The sequence below is a fragment of the Podarcis liolepis genome, assembly GCF_965112155.1.
Source record: "Podarcis liolepis genome assembly, chromosome: 14".
NCBI classification, from domain to species: Eukaryota; Metazoa; Chordata; class Lepidosauria; order Squamata; family Lacertidae; genus Podarcis; species Podarcis liolepis.
In genome coordinates, this window is record NC_139569.1 from 31,539,431 (window position 1) to 31,555,976 (window position 16,546).

The following is a 16,546-nucleotide window of genomic DNA, read 5'->3' on the forward strand; positions in this document are numbered from 1 at the left end:
TCCTCCAGACTTCTGGAATTGCATGACACTGGCATTTTGAGAAAACGTGTTCCATTCCATGGCCCTCTTCTTATTTTAAAAAGACAAAAAGGGAACAAGAACTTTAGAGAAAGATTCCTTCAAGTAAATGCCCCCCTCCTGTTTTTAACTGGCTACTTTTGTCTTCCCTGCTTCCCCCCCCCCAAAAAAAAAAATCAGAATTGTAGTCTTTGGCAAGCAAATGGCACTTTATCTGAGCTTTCTCTTTTCGAGATGGAAATCTTGCAGGGGCTGATTAGACAGTCAGAACGTGCAGGGAGCATTTTAACTATTTAAAAAATGTTTGACATTTACAGGCCAAGAGCCTGGTACTCCATTGCAAAGGTCATCATTGTGTAAACAGATATTAATGGTTAGCTGGGTAATGGGTACATAAACAGGTCACATTAATAATTAACACAAGCGGGAAGCTGGCAGTTTGGACGAAGCGTGAGGAAATAATGATAGACGCCCTTTCTGGAAAAGGGCAAGGACTACAATTAAACAGGCACCTTAGGAATCAAACCTACTCTGGGGTGGTTTCAAAGGAGCGATTTCTCACTCTCCCCCATCTTGCCAACAGAAATGTGGTTCCAAAATGTGGGAAGCATTTGGGCAAGAGTCATAAGTCAGCGGCACAGCATTGGCTTTGCATGCAGAGGGTCCCAGATTCAATCCCCAGCATCTCCCAGGTAGGGCTGGGAATGTTCCCAGTCTGGAATCCTGGAGACCTTCTGCTAGTCACTGTATACAGTGCTGAGCTAGATGGACCAATGTGGAAGCCATGTGGAAAAGCTGGATCTTGAAGGAAATGAGATCCACACATATTCCACTGATCCCATGCTGGTCTCCATAATATCATCTGGTTGGCCGTGTGGGCAAAGGTGGAAGATGAAAAGGAAATATTTTGCCACCTTAGTGGGATTTGTTTTAAATCAAGATGGTTGCTGCAGCTGCACTCCTATATCGACTTACCTGGGAAGAAGTTCCACTGAACTTTGGGGGACTTACTGCTAAGTCAACATGCATAGGATTACATTGGTGGTGTGTAAAATATTGCTCTGAGATTAGATTTGCAACTGCTTGAATGCTTCTATTCAGAAATGGGTATAGTAGTCAGAACTTGGTTTTAGTTTCTAGTCCCCAAGATTGTAATTAATTGGCTTGAAAGGATCTGTGCAGTGCCTCATGAAATCTATGAAGCCAGGTCTCTGGAACAGGTTTCTCAGTGGAGATGGGGGAGGAGTTCAGCATAACCCCATCTCCCTTCCCATGGTTGAAAGAAACAGAACGATGCAGGGAAAATAATCCCATACATACGAAACTGCATGATGTTTACAGGTAACAGAATCAAGGTGTTTTCTGTGCTGAATTTTGACCCTTTTTAAAAACACAGAATAAGCATTGAATATATTCAATGCATAACACACTGAGTTCCAAGGTGTTTAGGAAGGAAAGCAAATTTCAGCAGAGATACACAAATGAATGGGCATATAAAATGGCCTGTAAATCCATGAGCTAAACATGGAAAAAGACATTTAAAAGCTTTTTCCCCCTCTCCTTCCCCTCCCTGCTTCTCAAATAGGTCTGCTATTATGGGATCCTTAATGCACAAGGATAGTGTTCTTGAATAAATCTTTAAGTAATTCAAAAACAAGGCTCTTCAGTAAATAGTTGAAATTAAAGAGGGAGTCGGAGTCATCTGGTTTCCATTAGGATGATAAAATAGTTCACTTGAAACCTTTTACAAGATGCTTTGTTACTGGGAGGTGTCTGCATGGCTCACTCCATCACTAGCTGGTTGACACAACATAAAAAGTCTTCAAAAGGCAGGCGAGGCCTCTTAATCAAAAACTAATTGTAATAGATATTGGGGAGTGTTAACACAGTGACCGCTCGGTTGTATGTCTGGTACGTAAGCAGGAGCGAACATTAAACACAACCCTTGTTTGATAGGGCTTATCGGCATCTCAGAGTTAAGTGCTAAGCACTGTAGGCCAGTATCACCAAGCGATTGCTTTGTACCACTTTTGGAGTTAATTGCACTCTCGGACTTCACCTTCCCCACAAAATTTATGGGGTTGTCAAAGAACATGGAAACACGCTGGAGATACCATCATGGTGCCCAAGTATTCATCAAAACTACAGAGAGTTCAAGACAGGAGAGAAAAGTTTTTTGTTGTTTTTTAAAAGAGTCTACGGAATGCACTTCATCCCTAATGAAGTGTTTTTCAAACTTTCTGTCTTGAGGGAGGCTTTTCTGCACATAAGTGGCTGTGCTCCTGAGCCCCTTCTGTGTTGCAGAAGTTCCTGGGCCATATTCAATTCACATGGGGACTGGCTGAGACTGTGGCTGGGCCCTGCAACAGCCTTGGACAAACTAAGGGTGTACCCTAAAGGTAAAAGTAAAGGGACCCCTGACCATTAGGTCCAGTCGTGACCGACTCTGGGGTTGCAGCGCTCATCTCGCTTTATTGGCCGAGGGAGCAGGCGTACAGCTTCCGGGTGATGTGACCAGCATGACTAAGCCGCTTCTGGCGACTCAGAGCAGCACACGGAAACGCTGTTTACCTTACCACCAGAGCGGTACCTATTTATCTACTTGCACTTTGACGTGCTTTCGAACTGCTAGGTTGGCAGGAGCAGGGACCGAGCAACGGGAGCTCACCCCGTTGTGGGGACTCAAACCGCCGACCTTCTGATCAGCAAGTCCTAGGCTCTGTGGTTTAACCCACAGCGCCACCCTAGATGACACCAAACAGGCTCCTAGAAGAAGGATAATGGCTAAGCTGTCAGAAAGAGAAGGTTGCTCTCTCGGGGTCCTGTTGGAACATCTTTCCCCACCAAGAACAGGTACTAGGTGGGGAGGCATAACAGTATCGGGATCCCCCATAGGAATTTGTTGCTCTGCACATTATTTCTGCTGGGGTGGCCTCTTGCGACTTTTGTGTGCTGACCCTGGAGCCAGATTCCCCTTCTTCAGGGGATGAGATTGAGGACCCACTGCCACCAAATGTTTTTACCTGTCCTACAATGTGTCCTTGAACTCTGATAATGCCACTTGCTTGCCTGGACAGGGGACAGAGTCAGATGTGTATGTTTTGAAATTACTTTACAGTACAAATGTCACATGGACTTTTTTTGCTCCACACTCGTATATCTCTGGTCCCACCTGAAGCTGGAATGTGAACCATGGAAGGTTGCCCAGAGGGGAATGCAGCCCTTGGATGCAAAAAGGTCTCCACCCCTCAGGGCCTACATGGATATAAATGCTTCACCAATACAAAAGTTATCCTTCAGCATGTGAGGGATTGGAAGAACTCATGTGACCTTGGGAGGGGGGACCTCAATAAATGGTCCCTACATTCGTTTCTCTTTTTTTACATTGCTGCTTTGCAGGAGCTAACTCATGAAGAAAGCTGTAGCCTTTTGTGGTTGCATGCCCAACCATAATTCTGAATATTTTTGGGGGGGGATGAAAATATTGTTACATACCACCCCAATCTTTGAGTGGTGGGGTTTTCCAGGGGTTCTAGCCCTTGCTCACAGTTCGGTTTTCTTGGAATGAAAGTTAGTGGTGACTGTAGTGTCTTTGGAATATAAGGTTTCATATGCACATATTTATTTATTTATTATTATTTATTACGGCCATAGGCCCATACAGATAAAAACAAGACATAAATAACAGCTTGTGCACGTGGGAAAAAACAGCCGCTAAAACACCACTATAACAATAAAATACTGTAAGATGGAATGACATACTGCGCCTTAATTAGCTTGTAGTGCTCCTTGGCAGCGCTTTTGGGTAAGGACAGCGACCAGAAATCTAGCCACTTTCAGGGTCGTATGGATATCCTTATCCTGCAAAATTTGGGCAAGGTGGAATTTTGGTGGGGTACCCTCTAGCGTCTGTATGATTGATCCCAACAAATTTGCCCGTGGCACATTGAACAAGGGGCAAGTGAACATAATGTGCTGAAGCGACTCCGGCGTCTCCTTATCACATTCGCACATGGCGGAGGCTTGGCCCTTTGAGAATCTATGTCTCAGGACATTGGAGGGAAAAACGTTAAACCTCGCTTTGGTGAAGGCCAGCCTATGGGCAACAGTCGAAAGGGAGAAGAGGTATGATGGAACGCAGTAAATTAAAGTGATACCAATGTTCTGGGGCGAACAAACACCTCCCCCCAGCGTATAATTTCACTGTAAATCAATGTCGTCCAGTCTTTGGCGGATCAGTCTTTGGATATGCACATACATACCACTTGATCATAGGATAGAGGGGCTCACAGCATTAACACCCCCAGAGATCTTGCTTCTCCATTAGTCACAGCCTTGGATCCAGCACAGAGCAAGCATGTCTCTGTATATCCAGCTTCCAGACAACTTCCAGCTCAGCTCACACATACCACTCTATTGTTCTCCTACCTAGCACTAGGTGAGGTGGCGGTGGCAAGAAGGCTCACCCATCTGTTCTATGGCACAGAGCAGCTTCTTTGTTTATGCTAATCCTGGTGCTTAACTAGTCAGTCAAAGTTCCTTAATGAAAGAACTAGTTTGGCAAGCTTGCTCTCATACATTCTACCCCTATAGATACAGGATCCTAAGAATTAGAAAGGATGCAGACTACCCTCCCAAATGCATAACATTGTGTTTCAGCCCCATCCATATTCTTTATTTCAGCCCTGTCCAAATGCAATCAACTATCATTGATTGCATTACTTATAGATCTGATCCACGGTCAAAGCATCCTTCATTCTGCCTGGATAGCTCAGTTGGTTAGAGCATGATGCTGGTAACACCAAGGTTACAGGTTCAGTCCCCGTATGGGACAACTGCATATTCCTGCATTGCAAGGGATTGGACTCGATGATCCTCAGGGTTCCTTACAATTCTATGATTCTGCCTGTCTAAACAGAAAAGTCTACTGGATCAGGCCAACGGTCTATCTAGTGTAGCATGCTTTCCTTACAGTGTCCAATCAGATGTCCTTGCGAAGCCCCAGCACAGAACCCGAGCTCAATAACACTCTCCCCACTTGTGATTTTCAGTACAGTGGTACCTCAGGTTAAGTACTTAATTCATTCCGGAGGTCTGTTCTTAACCTGAAACTGTTCTTAACCTGAAACTGTTCTTAACCTGAAGCACCACTTTAGCTAATGGGGCCTCCTGCTGCTGCCGCACTGCCGAAGCCCAATTTCTGTTCTTAACCTGAAGCACTATTTCTGGGTTAGCAGAGTGTGTAACCTGAAGCGTATGTAACCTGAAGCGTATGTAACCCGAGGTACCACTGTAACTGGCACTTAGAGGTATACTGCCTCTGACTGTGGAGGTACAACACAGACATTGTGACTAGGGGCCATTCTCCTCCTCACTTCTCATGGGAACCAGTTCCATAGTTTAAGTCTGTGCTGTGTGAAGAAGTGCTTCCTTTTGTCTGCCCTGAATCTTCTTGTTATTCCCCCCCCCCAAATGTAGTAGTACAACTTCCAGACAGCTGTTCCTTCCTAGCCCACTTTTGCTCCTGTTTCAAGCAATATAATTAAAAAAGGATTCGTTGTAATGGAGACATGTCCCCCCCCCATTTACTCTGGAATGCTGGTACTATCAAATGTTAGCTAGTCTGTAAATACCAGATTATGATCTGCAAAGGGGTGTGTGTTGCAGATGGGGGGGGGAGAGCTCTTCTTCGATAAAAGAACATTCAGAAGGGGAGAGGGAGGAAAACTCAACCTTTTCTTGCAGATGAATAAGCTGTATTTGTTAAAAACCCGTAATTATCTTTAATGTTCCAAGAGAGGCTGCGAGAGCGATGCGTTGAGATGGACCGCAAGGCCACATTTTTGCGCACTTAAATGGGGGCTGACGAGAAAGGACGGCCTTTTCTCCTATTAGTTTACTATATAAATGGGAAGACATTACATAGTTTGAAATTTAATTAAAGTAATTGACTGGATTACGTTTTGTAGTCGTTACTGTCATTAGCTGCCCTGACCCTTCTGTCAAAAAGACGTGCATGAGATTATTTCTAAGGGGGTATTTATTAGGAATATTAACCTCTTTGGTAAATGCTATCAACAGATTAAAATTCATTTTAAGCATTATATGGCAGGCAATAATGCCCGACCAATTGCTAAGATACAAGGAACTTGTTCATGGCCAGATCAGCTGTTGCACTAACCACTCCACAGAGCAGGGTTCCAGCCAAACACACGCTGTCACCTGGATAGTCTGGAATTTCTCAGTGCAGAAACATACCTTTGATGTTTATTTTCCTCCCAGGTATCCACAGCAGCTGCTGATCTATCAAAGACAAGGGAACCGTGGCCATTTTCCAGATGTAAATACAGGTTGTAAAATATTTGACCAGCAGGAAAAGTAAGATGTTTAATTGACCCTACATTGTGTGTGTATGCCAGTAGAACAGACAATGTGCAGCTGGCCCAAACCCGATTAATGCATTTTACTGGCATGTAGGATACTTATGTATAGAAACAGGCGTGGTGTCAGGCTTCTGGTACTGTTCCAGAGCTGCATCCGCATCACTGTGCTACTCCCAAATTCGTCAAGTGGAGCTCAGAGGTTTGAAAATGGAAAATGTTGTGTGATCGATAGTTCACGCATAGGGATGGCAAAGAAATTAAATTCAGTTCTCATTTAAAGGTGAATTTATGTGCAAATTGGAATCCTTCCTTGGAAATTCGTCCTTCTCTGAATTTTGCAATGCAGTTCTCCAGCCTGGTAATGTGGTGTAAAAAAAAGCATATACTGGTGTAAGTTGTGCTTAGAAATGCATATATTAGTGAAAATAACATGTAGACATGCACTATATTGGAGGAAATTGCATTGCAAAAATATGCAGATTACGCAAAATCACATGCAAAAATATTAGGAGAAATTCACACTCAATGGTGATGAATTTTCACAAGGACTTTTGGCACTAGTTTGATGCTGAATGCCACCCATTGTTTTTAACTAGACAGTGAATTTTAGCTGTGGTCTTTTTCTATTTTATTTGTAAACCATTAGGAGTATTTCCTGATCACATGGTTTATACATTTTCTAAATAATATTAATAAATAAGAATGGCTTCACTATATATCCCTCTTCCAAGAGAACTCTGGGGATTGTAGCTCTGTGAGGGGAATAGTGGGGTCCCCTAACAACTCTCAAGACCCTTAACAGACTACAGTTCCCAGAATTTTGGGGGGGAAGCCATGAAGGTGGCATCATATTACTTTAAATGTATGGTGTAAATGTGGTGTAAGTCTCATCAGTACCTGGAAAACTAATGACAGTTACAGATTCAGTTACAGATACCCAAAGATGGTTTCATCTCAGTCCTCCCCACACCAGCCTCTGGCCAAAGCAGTTCCCATATAAATTCATGAAGAGGGGCTGCTAAACAAAGTAATTTGGAGTCCTCCCAAATGAATCCTTACCTCACCTCAAGCCCCACACAAGCTGCCATGAATTATTAAAGTACTATATTTGAATATGTGTTACAGGTTCATTAGCTTGTAAGGGTCGTTGGGCAATCAACTGCACTGAAGCACAAATTTGGAGAATTTTGCCACGTATCTCCATGAGAAGCTGGATACTTTTTTCCCTATGCATTCATCGCCTTTTGCAGACTTCTTGGGAAAGAGTGTAATTGTATAACTAGAGTCGGCCACCATCGTGTACAAAGGATCCGGTTTGCAGGTGTTCGTCTCCCTTGTGCTACTTGTATACCCACAACAAACAATTCAGCTCTGGCATCTGATACCCTAAGTTTTATCAGTCACACACCTGTCTGAAGGGGAGCAGGAAAGGAGCGGGAAACATACCTTTTCATTACTTTTTCCAAGGCGCATGAGAACCTGTGCTGAATTACTTCATTCTCTGTGATGTAATGGAAGCTTGTGACATGATTGTGGGTGGTTGCCCCCTCCCTCTTCAGAACAGACATTTTCCTCACTGTGTTAAATAACAACATCAGGATGAAGTGTGGAGATGAGAGAGGATGGGGAGAGTGGGGAAGGGGTGGGGTAGAGAAAGAGGGCAACTGGAATTCTTCCAGTCTCTCTACGTTATAATTTGACCCAACATAAGTCTGTTGCATCTTCCATAAACCTGTAAGATTACTGAAGACATTATAAGAACATAAGAATAATGCTGCTGGGTCAGACCAAAGGCCCACCAAGTCCTGTATCTTGTTCTCACAGTGGCCAACCAAATGCCCATGGGAATCCAGTAAACTGAACCTGAGCACAACAGCAACCTCTCTACCTGCAGTTCCCCGTAACTGGCATTCAGAAGCATACTGCCTCTGGCAGTCAAGGTAGAACATAGGCATCATGACTAGTAGCCATGGATAGCCTTATCCTCCATTAATTTGTCTAATCCTCTTTCAAAGCCATCCATGTTGGTGGCCATCACTGCCTCCTGGGGCAGTGAGTTCCACAGTTTGACTATGTGCTGCATGAAGAAGTCCTTTCCTTCGTCTGTCCTCGATCTATCAGCATTATGATGTTAGCATGGGAGTAGAATCCCATTGGACGCGGATGGCACTGTGGGTTAAACCACAGAGCCTAGGACTTGCCGATCAGAAGGTCGGGGTGAGCTCCTGTTGCTCGGTCCCTGCTCCTGCCAACCTAGAAGCTCGAAATAGGTACCTCTCCGGCGGGAAGGTAAACGGCATTTTTGTACGCTGTTCTGGTTCGCCAGAAGCGGCTTAGTCATGCTGGCCACACGCCGGCTCCCTCGGCCAATAAAGCGAGATGAGCGCCGCAACCCCAGAGTCGGTCATGACTGGACCTAATGGTCAGGGGCCCCTTTAGCTTTACCTTTATCTAGAATCCCATTGACCTCAGCCTGAGGTCCACATTTTCTCATGGGCAAATGGGTGTGGCCAGGGTCTTTTGCAAAGTAGGCCATATCCCAACAACTCAAAGGTCAGATATTTATACACCCCCAGCTGTCCATTCACCAGCTAGATAAGCAAGAAGCATAGTCATGATTCAAAGACGTACTCCTGCCAGGCAAAAGCACTTGGCGAGGGTGTGGAGTAGGGCTAGTGAGGGGTGTGGTCTGGGGAGAGTCCTGAGGGCAAGATAGGCCTTTGGTGTGCATGCCTGAAGTTCTCTACCCCTGCCAGTGACCTTCATCACAGCATACAAATAAAATCCGTGGACCAAAACCAGACATGACACAAAACATCCATGGTCAGGCCATCTAATGTTTTGGGGGACACACACACACACACAAAGTATTATTATGAAGTATTGTTGGCTTGAATCACTTGAATATATCGATAAAATTTCAATAAATATGTATTGCAGGGTTGGAGAACCAGGTGAACTCCAACTCCCATCATTCCTGACCACAGAACATGCTAGTTAGGGCTGGTGGGAGTTGGAAGTCCAGCAACATCTGGAAGGCCACAGTTGCCCCACTCTGTGTAATTCTGCTATTAAGATGGGAGGTCAAATACTGATCATCGAACTGGTCTTTCCATTGTCCCTCATGTACAGTTTCAAATATTCCACTCAAGAAGAGGACTGCCCAACATCTAATCCACCAAGCCATATGTGGCCCAGTGACCAACTTCCTCAATTTGTGCAATCTCAGAAAAACAGCAAGGGATTTATCAAGTTCTGGTGGATCATCATGCATTCACAGTTCACAAGCAAAATCTGGAAAAAACATTTTCACAGGCAATCCTGTAACATAGTGAATGGACTGGTTCTCTTGCTTCAAAGCAACTAAGCCAGGACACAGAAGATAGCACTATTTCATGCAAGACCAAAACCCACCTCCTTTCAAAAATCCCATTTACAATTCTTAAGAAAACCTCCCCAAATTGTCTGGCAGTTTTGCTGGAGCAGCAAAACGCAGCTGTCATGGGAGGTCATGATAGATGGCTCCACTGTGACCCTTTTAGAACGTATATGTTCATATTACATTCCCAGAACCTTTGTGATCAATAGTCAACTCAAATATTATTTTTAAAGAGAAAGAAAGAGAAGGCTAGGGAATTATTCTGAAAGTGGGTAAAGATGTTTCAATAGCTGTCTGCCTTCTGGAACATAAAGTGGTGGCATCTCCAGAGCCACTGAGGTGGCAGTCAGCAATCCGGCGTGTTGTGTTTGCTTTATAATGAAAAGGTTGTTAGTTAAAAAGAAGAAGTACAAACAACCGCTTCTCATTATGGGAGGCAGAAGAGCTTCAAGACAAGTGGCATGTGATACTTGCCATATTGCTCTTTACTTTTTGCTCGGTGCAGGATGCCAGCTTGTTCCCTCAAATTAAGGCAATATGCTTATAGGGATGGTCCTTATTGGCTATCCATCTTCCTTTTTTGTAATCTGGCTCCCATCAAGCTGAAATGAAGCCATTTCTTCTGACTGTGGCTGATTAAACACAGAGTAAACCTAGATCTCTAAGGAGGCTGTAATGATTCTCTGCAGACGTAATGTCACTCCTGCACCTGCAGCTTGCAGCTCTCCCCATTTCCATCGTAAAAAGAAGCATCTGTTACGGAGAAGTGTTATCTCTCTCTCTTCCCCCCACCTCCCTCTCTCTTTCTTTTATCATCAATGGTTATCTTTCTGTTTGAATACACCTACTCCATTTGGGATAAATTACAGGTCATTGGGAAGGTAATGAATGGCCACTCCGGAAGCACTCAGTTCTGGCGGTGTGTGAGAGAGAGAGGAGGGCAGAACGCCTTCTAGGAGAGTGTTATTTATCTCGGTGAAAGTTGAAGACTTGGTGGCCTGTGGAAAACCTTTCCACAGACAACAGATAGGAGTAGAGAGACATCAAAGTTGGGCGCTGGCGAGATACTGACAGAGTTCACTCCCCTCTCTCTCTGCTTCCTGATCAAGTGTTCAGCCGTCACTCATTAGGTTACTTAAAATGGAGAGGAACGAGGAGGCGCAGGCATTCCTTCAGTCCAGCCTGAGTTTCTAGACAGTAAATAAAAGCAATGGGTGTCTTGGGAGAGGAACTTTCAAAACTTCCAAAACAATAGACTCCCCCATCCAAGCTTGCAACAAGCATGATCTGAGTCCAAGTCCTCATTCCAGCAAACCAAAAGCACTCAAAGCAGGCCCAGTAGGTGGGATGACTGGAGAGTGTGCGTGACACGGGGAGAGTCCCATGGGTTGGAGAGAGGTGTCTGGAGAACCACAATTGGATGTATATCATAGAAGAAATGGAAGCTTCCATTGGATCAAAGGGTCTTAGCAGGACACCAGGACTTGTATGGTTATTTACTGTATATACAGTATGCTTGAAGCTGGTTATGTCATTTCATCCTTATAAATAGCACTATGAGGTAGAATGAAAAGCAGTGATTGACCCAACATCACCTAGTGAGCTTCAGAGACTGAGCAGGGGTTTGAAAGCTTGTCTTCCTCCAAGATAGACACTTTGTCCACCATACCATACTTGATTCAACTCAAGTTGGCATCACTGAGTCAAGTAGGGGGCAAAAATGTCCATGTGAATGCAGGATGTCTGCTTATGCAGGATAACTCCCCCTCCTTCTTCCTCTGTATTCTCCCAACATCACCCCCTTATCTGCTTCAAAGGCATGGGGGGGGGATTTAGAACTGATATGGGGAAAATTGGGGGAAGGAGAGAGAAAGGAAGTTCTGTAACATCTGCTGCATGAACTGTTACATTCAATCTTGGTTGGATACACAATATACAAGCTTGTGTATACCGTAACCATACTCAACACCTACAATTTGTGGCAGCTGCCTCATTCTGACTAATGGTAGGGCTAGCCCTAACATTGATCTGATCACCCTACTTCCAAGTAGAACCCTATGTTCTCTGCCAACAATCAAGTTGCTGTCTCAATAGGTTATCTTTAAGGATCATAATTCATTGTCTATCTAATGCATCACCCTCTGTAAATTCTACTCTTATTTAATACAGTTTCTGCTTGCCCAAAGTCTTAACACTTTCCAGATTACTTGGAGTATTGCAGTAGTACTGTCTTCTCACATTACCTTTCTTTCTATGCCAATGGTTTTTGTTCAAGCTCTTTCTATATTTGATACTTTCTTAGACTTTTGAGGCTTCATTCATAGATTAAAGTTAGTTGGGATTGGTCACAGTTTGTTGACGAATCATTGCACATCACTGTGAAGTGGTGCCCAGAAGTGTCTGACAGAGAGAGAGAGAGAGAGAGAGAGAGAGAGAGAGAGAGAGAGAGAGCTGACACCAGCCAGCATCACTGCATCTTACCAAATGTCAATAGCATAAATGTATGAAAAATGTTTTGCTATCAGTTGAGAGGCAAGAACCTCACCACAAAAATTGATCTTTCATCATCATATCTGATGCCGCATCAACAGAAATGCATTTGCACAATACATCATCAGCGTTATTGATTTTTTCCCCATTTAGAGGCCTTTTCACCAAATGACCACATAGTGAACAAAAGTTCTTCTGAACTATCACATTGGGAATGGTCGATTATATATATGATGATGTGGAGTGGATAGAAGGTAATCAAAGTCACAAAAGGTGTGAACCGCCAATTGTAAAGTGTTCACTTTGATTCATACATACATCCCAATGGAGAGCCAGTGTGGTGTAGTGGTTAAGAGCGGTAGTCACGTAATCTGGGAAACCGGGTTCGTGTCTCCGCTCCTCCACATGCAGCTGCTGGGTGACCTTGGGCCAGTCACACTTCTGTGAAGTCTCTCAGCCCCACTCACCTCACAGAGTGTTTGTTGTGGGGGAGGAAGGGAAAGGAGAATGTTAGCCGCTTTGAGACTCCTGAAGGGGAGTGAAAGGCGGGATATCAAATCCAAACTCTTCTTCTTCTTCTTATGTTGTGGCCTTTGTGGTTCTCTGTGAGATGGAGATGACAAGGAGGGTGTAAACATTTGTGAGACCCTCATCCTGCTCCACCCTGCCCAGCAGAAGTGCAGTGGCAGGATTCCTTTATGACAGTCCCTGTGACAGCTATGCCCCTTCTAAGATTATACAATAATCTTATATTTATATAATAATAATAATAATAATAATAATAATAATAATAATAATAATAATAATACAGTGGTACCTCTGGTTACGAACTTAATTTGTTCCGGAGGTCCGTTCTTAACCTGAAACTGTTCTTAACCTAAAGCACCACTTTAGCTAATGGGGCCTCCCACTGCCACCACACTGCCGTTGTGCAATTTCTGTTCTCATCCTGAAGCAAAGTTCTTAACCCGAGGTACTACCTTCGGGTTAGCGGAGTCTGTAACCCAAAGTGTTTGTAACCCAAGGTGTTTGTAACCCGAGGTACCACTGTAATTAGGAACGTATTACAACAATCAATGCAGATCTCCGTATGTTACCTTTCAGCTAGATCTACTCTTCTCTGTGTACATACATGGGCAAATGATTCCAAGTGCTCTGATACCATGTTTCAGAATGACTTAATCTGTGTTTTCCATGAAGTTCCACTGTACTTAACAGAACTTGCACACCATTCTCTTGAAACTGAAGCATCTTGTGTTTTCAGTTTCCCTAAACACTTAGCTTTGCATCATACAGTGACTAAAGAACTCTGCTTTAATGCTAATTGGATGGCAATGAGCCTCTGGAGACAGCAACCCTGCTTCAGAAATAGTAATGGGTCTTTGACCCCCTGTGACCCCAAATCGCTAACCACTGTTGCTCCTCAGAGCCAAGACCAAGAGCATGCAGAGGTCTCCATCATCAGCTAGCTCCATGGGCAGTATGGTTGGGAAACTCAGCTCCATAAGCCAAATGCAGCCCTCACAACTTCTTTAACTGGCCCTAACTTCTCCCCCAAGCCCTGAACCTCCATGCCATCATCAAAGGCTTTTCTCTGGTTGGAATGTATGTTTGAACTATTGCTTGCCTGGAGGAAGGATGGATCTAAACCTATGGGTCCTTTTGACTTGAATATAGCCTATTATACAAATATAAGAGTGAGAACCATTGCTCCACCCACTTTTGAGTCTGTTCCAATGCATCTTTTGTCTCCGGCCTTGCCTACCACTGGTTTATGGCCCCCAGAAGGTTAACAATGAAGGAATGTGGCCCTTAGGCTGGGAAAGGTTCCCTATCCCTGATATAAAGTACCAGAGAAACTAACAGATATCCAACCTCTTCTGGGTCCACGCTTCCTTCCCCTGTCATCTCCTGCAAGGTAGACCCAGGTGCTTTGCCCAGTAGCCAATTGCTACCTGCCAGTGGTGTTGCCTGGGGGTGCAGGGGGGCCAGCCGCACCGGGCGCAACATCTGGGGGGCGCGCGCTCGCACTCTCAGCTCTCTGCCCCTACCTGGCTCACTCACTCTCTCTCACTGCAGTGCTGGCTGTGCGAATCCGATCCGAGCCGCCGGGTCGCCGCCCACTGTGGAGGGGGGGGGTGCCAGGCGTGCGGTGCGGAGAGAGAGCGAGGGACTATCTGAGGGAGGGACAGTGCAGCGGCCGCCCAGCGCAGCGCTGAGCACGGGAGAGAACCACACCAGACCAGACCAGGCAGCAGCAAGAAGAAGCTGGCAGCGGCGGCAGGTTAGGGGTTAGGGGGCGCAAATTACTTGCCTTGCCCCGGGTGCTGACAACCCATGATACGCCACTGCTACCTGCCTTTCCGAACTGTAAAGATGTGAACTGAAAGCCAGGACTTTGGATTACCTTAGGTGGCTTTAGCCATAATGGCTAAGTTCTATTCCACTGGCAGCGGTGGCTTGCCTCTGAATACCAGATGATGGGCTTCCCATTGAGGCATGTGGTTGGCCACCATGCAAACAAAATGCAGAACTACATCAGATTTTGACCTGATCAAGCAGGGCTATTCTTATGTTTTTATGAGTGTCAACTTTTCAGCTCACTATTGTGGTCTGCTCAACATAGCTTGCCTCGATTCGTCTTGTAAATGACCAGTAATATTGATAAGCTATGCAATGGCTTCCATTGCCATAGTGCTAAGAGCTAGGTCTGTGCAGCAGCTATGGCCAAATCCCAGATCCCAAACTGAATTGGACAGATTCTGGTCAAGCTGGGATCTGGGACTCTTAAAAAGGGGGTGGTTGAGCAGTGAGGAGAATGGGGGAGGAGGAGACATAGCTCAGACTACCTGCGTGCATCATCACTCGCCCTCTCAGTCACCCCAATTAAAGACTATGCAAGGGCCCTGATTCATCTGGGTTGTGTTGTTTCAGATTGTCCCTGGTCAGATTAGGGCCCCACATTGGATGGGTGGGGGAGTGCACAAATAAGTCCCTATAAATTTGTCTCCCACACAAATCCACATCCTTTGACTTCTTTACACTTGACAACTTTACTCATGAGGATTGTCAGCTGAATGTGCAAATTGTTGGACGTTCTAAAACCCCTTCATCTTTTTCATCAGATCTGTGATAATGTGATACTGCATTCACACGTGTGCAAATGGAGGGTGATGATGATAAAAATATTACTGGTTTTTTCCCCCAGAAAGTTCCTCCAAACCAACCAGTTCGTGATTTTATGGGTGTCTAAGGATGGCGTTGCCCCTTGAGCTACCAGTCATCAAATATCAAACCTATATGTGTGAATTCAACTCTAAATTAACTAGTGACCAGCTTTCATTTTAATGGATTTTCCCCCTTCTCTTAGTTGTGGTTGGAGAAAAGCAAGGGGTGGGGGACCAACAACCCTGGGTCTAAACTAGACTAAATGCCTCCGTGAAACAAAGTATCGGTTAAGCTTTTCAGCAAAGCACTGAAACGTTCAAAGAGCAAAATTCTTTTGACATCCGTGCAATCCCATTGACTTCAATGAAGCAAGAAACAAACATACACACAGAGAAGAGATTTCAGTCTGTGTTGTTGTCAACGTTCTTTATTTAGTGAATAATGTACAGAAGCCAATTTTTAAAAAGATATACTTTTTTAGTGTTGTTGTGCTTCATAGACTTAAGAAAACACCGAGTTCCATGTTCCCTTTAAAGTGTTCTGGCAATGCATAGTGGGGCTTAAATGGGATCAGGCTTTCTCGTGATGGTGCACAGTAGGTTGGCTAATAGTTTAGTTCCACTCCACAATTTCAAAGGCCTCTGTCAACTCTTTTTTTCCAAGAGAAACTTCCTCGCTTTATTTTTAGAAAACATTGATCAAAGTGCTTTTGAAGACAATATTTCTCAATTCATCAAGAGGAAGAAAGAGTCAAAGAGAAAATAAAATGTGGACCGTTAGCAATAGGAACTTAAATAAGACATCACGAAAGGGTTGCCTGGTTGGATCAGTTGGAGGTCTTAATGGGCCAGTGTTGGGCTGGAAGGCAGCTGTGCCTGGTGTCCATTGGGACTGGTAAGGTGGAAGACAGGAAGCCCAAGGTGGTGCCAAGGCTAATGACAGGCAGAGCCAAGTGAGACTATCTTTGTCCCCATCCTTCTTCCTGCTGAGTTCTACAAGGAAGACAACATTGAGACTAAGGGGGAAAAGAAAGTTGACACTTAGCATCACACTCTGGACTGGTTGTAAATAAGAAGGGAGGAAGATTGGGGTTGGTTGAGGTTTAGGG

At 44.5% G+C, this 16,546-nt stretch overlaps 1 long non-coding RNA gene across 6 annotated transcripts in view; it reads right to left on the minus strand.

The window, feature by feature from the left end:
- Positions 1-6,728: 6,728 nt before the first annotated feature.
- The window catches only part of LOC310693323, a 76,909-nt gene continuing 67,091 nt past the window's right edge, over positions 6,729-16,546 (minus strand). For 2 of the 6 annotated variants that reach the window (XR_014519067.1, XR_014519068.1), the window contains one exon: positions 15,830-16,453. This is a non-coding gene — a long non-coding RNA (uncharacterized lncRNA). Of the gene's footprint in view, positions 6,757-15,817; positions 16,454-16,546 lie in introns of those variants that run through there. The other 4 variants (XR_014519063.1, XR_014519064.1, XR_014519065.1 and 1 more) reach the window with 4 other exon arrangements.